Consider the following 3,555-nt stretch of genomic DNA (forward strand, 5'->3'; position numbering starts at 1 on the left):
AGCAAAATTGAACTAGATATGGCCGTGTGTGTAGAAAGCACAGTTCTTTTGTTCTGAGCAAGCTCACTGTTCGGATCCCATAGGAAACACAGTAGATTAGAAGAGTGCTCTTTTCTCAAAAGCAGAGTGTGTTTCTTGTAAGGCGAGCTAGCGTTTGTTTCGGAGTCCTAAAAGGAGTTGAATCACATGCAGTTTCTGGTCCTACGAGTAAGAGGTGTTTTCTGGTAAGAAGAGTCACTACTGCGCTCCCGTTGTCATACACAGGGCAAATAGCACTGGCGTCTGTTCCCAGCATGTACAGTGTATTGGACTGACGAGGTTCTACTGTTCCTGTCACTTTCCTAAGCAAAATTGAACTAGATATGGCTGTGTGTGTAGGAAGCACAGTTCTTTTGTTCGGAGCAAGCTCACTGTTCGGATCCCATAGGAAAAATAGGAGAGTAGAACAGTGCTCTTTTCTCAAAAGCAGAGTGTTTTTCTTGTAAGGCGAGCTTGCTTTTGTTTAACAGTCCTAAATGGAGTTGAATCACATGCAGTTTCTGGTCCTACGAGCAAGATTTGTTTTCTGGTAAGAAGAGTCACTAATGCGCTCCCATTGCCATACATAGTACAAGTAGCACTCGTGTCTGTTCCCAGCAAGTACAGTGTATTGGACTGAAGAGGAGCTACTGTTCTTGTCAGTTTCATAAGCAGAGTTGAACTAGATATGGCCCGTGTGTAGGTAGCACAGTTCTTTTCTTCTGAGCAAGCACACTGTTCTGGCCCTGTAGGAAACACAGTAGAGTACAAGAGGGCTCTTAACTCAAAAGCAGAGTGTGTTTCTTGTAAGGCGAGCTAGCGTTTGTTTCCCAGTCCTAAATGGAGTTGAATCCCATGCAGTTTCTGGTCCTATGAGCAAGAGTTGTTTTCTGCTAAGAAGAGTCACTATTGTGTTCCCATTGCCATACACAGTGCAAATAGCACTCGCCTCTGTTCCCAGCAAGTACAGTGTATTGGACTGAAGAGGAGCTACTGTTCTTTTCAGTTTTCTAAGCAGAGTTGAACTAGATATGGCCCATGTGTGTAGGAATCACAGTTCTTTTGTCCTGAGGAAGCTCACTGTTCGGACACCAAAGGAAAAACAGTAGAGAAGATTGCTCTTTTCTCAAAAGCAGAGTCTTTTTCTTGTAAGGCGAGCTAGCGTTTGTTTCCCAGTCCTAAATGGAGTTGAATCACATGCAGTTTCTGGTACTACGAGCAAGAGTTGTTTTCTGGTAAGAAGAGTCACTATTGCGCTCCCATTGTCATACTCAGGGCAAATAGCACTGGCGTCTGTTCCCAGCATGTACAATGTATTGGACTGAAATCGAGCAACTATTCTTGTCAGTTTCCTAAGCAGAGTTGAAGTACATATGGCCCGTGTGTGTATGAAGCACAGTTCTTTTGTTTGGAGCAAGCTCACTGTTCTGGCCCTATAGGAAACACAGTAGAGTAGAAGAGTGCTCTTTTCTCAAAAGCAGAGTGTGTTTCTTTTAAGGCGTGCTATTGTTTGTTTCCCAGTCCTAAATGGAGTTGAATCCCATGCAGTTTCTGGCCCTAGGAGCAAGAGTTGTTTTCTGATAAGAAGAGTCACTATTGTGCTCCCATTGTCATACACAGGGCAAATAGCACTGGCGTCTGTTCCGAGCATGTACATTGTATTGGACTGAAGAGGATCTACTGTTCTTGTTAGGTTCCTAAGCAGAGTTGAACTAGATATGGCCCGTGTGTGTAGGAAACACAGTTCTTTTGTTCTGAGCAAGCTCACTGTTCTGACTCTATAGGAAACACAGTAGTGTAGAAGAGTGCTCTTTTCTCAAAAGCAGAGTTTGTTTTTTGTAAGGCGAGCTAGCGTTTGTTTCCCAGTCCTAAATGGAGTTGAATCAAATGGAGTTTCTGGTCCTATAAGCAAGAGTTGTTTTCTGGTAAGAAGAGTCACTATTGCACTCCCATTGTCATACACAGGGCAAATAGCACTGGCGTCTGTTCCCAGCATGTACAGTGTACTGGACTGACACGGATCTACTGTTCTTGTCAGTTTCCTAGGCAAAATTGAACTAGATATGGCCGTGTGTGTAGAAAGCAGAGTTCCTTTGTTCTGAGCAAGCACACTGTTCTGGCCCTGAAGGAAACACAGTAGAGTACAAGAGTGCTCTTAACTCAAAAGCAGAGTGTGTTTCTTGTAAGGCGAGCTAGCGTTTGTTTCCCAGTCCTAAATGGAATTGAATGCCATGCAGTTTCTGGTCCTATGAGCAAGAGTTGTTTTCTGGTAAGAAGAGTCACTACTGCGCTCCCCTTGTCATACACAGGGCAAATAGCACTGGCGTCTGTTCCCAGCATGTACAGTGTATTGGACTGACGAGGTTCTACTGTTCCTGTCACTTTCCTAAGCAAAATTGAACTAGATATAGCTGTGTGTGTAGGAAGCACAGTTCTTTTGTTCGGAGCAAGCTCACTGTTCGGATCCCATAGGAAAAATAGGAGAGTAGAACAGTGCTCTTTTCTCAAAAGCAGAGTGTTTTTCTTGTAAGGCGAGCTAGCTTTTGTTTCACAGTCCTAAATGGAGTTGAATCACATGCAGTTTATGGTTCTACAAGCAAGAGTTGTTTTCTGCTAAGAAGAGTCACTACTGTGCTCCCATTGTCATACACAGGGCAAATAGCACTCGCGTCTGTTGCCCGCATGTACAGTGTATTGGACTGAAGAGGTTCTACTGTTCTTGTCAGTTTCCTAAGCAGTGTTGAACTAGATATGGCTGGTGAGTGTAGGAATCACAGTTCTTTTGTTCTTAGCAAGCTGACAGTTCTGGCCCTGTAGGAAACACTGTAGAGTAGAAGAGTGCTCTTTTCTCAAAAGCAGTGTGTGTTTCCTATAAGGCGAGCTAGCATTTGTTTCCCAGTCCTAATTGGAGTTGAATCACAAGCAGTTTCTGGTCCTACGAGCAAGAGTTGTTTTCTGGTAAGAAGAGTCACTATTGTGCTCCCATTGCCATACACAGTGCAAATAGCACTCGCATCTGTTCCCAGCATTTACAGTGTATTGGACTGAAGAGGAGCAACTGTTCTTGTCAGTTTCCTAAGCAGAGTTGAACTAGATATGGCCTGTGTGTGTAGGAAGCACAGTTCTTTTGTTCTGAGCAAGCTCACTGCTCTGGCGCTATAGAAAACACAGTAGAATAGAAGAGTGCTCTTTTCTCAAAAGCAGAGTGTGTTTCTTGTAAAGCAAGCTAGCGTTTGTTTCCCAGTCCTAAATGGAGTTGAATCACATGCAGTTTCTGGTCCTACGAGCAAGAGTTGTTTTTTGGTAAGAAGAGTCACTATTGTGCTCCCATTGCCATACACAGTGCAAGTAGCACTGGCGTCTGTTCCCAGCATGTACAGTGTATTGGACTGACGAGGATCTACTGTTCCTGTCAGTTTACTAAGCAAAATTGAACTAGATATGGCCGTGTGTGTAGGAAGCACAGTTCTTTTGTTCTGAGCATGCTCACTGTTCGGATCCCATAGGAAAAATAGGAGAGTAGAACAGTGCTCTTTT

Source organism: Peromyscus eremicus, unplaced genomic scaffold, assembly GCF_949786415.1.
Source record: "Peromyscus eremicus unplaced genomic scaffold, PerEre_H2_v1 PerEre#2#unplaced_32, whole genome shotgun sequence".
NCBI classification, from domain to species: domain Eukaryota; kingdom Metazoa; phylum Chordata; class Mammalia; order Rodentia; family Cricetidae; genus Peromyscus; species Peromyscus eremicus.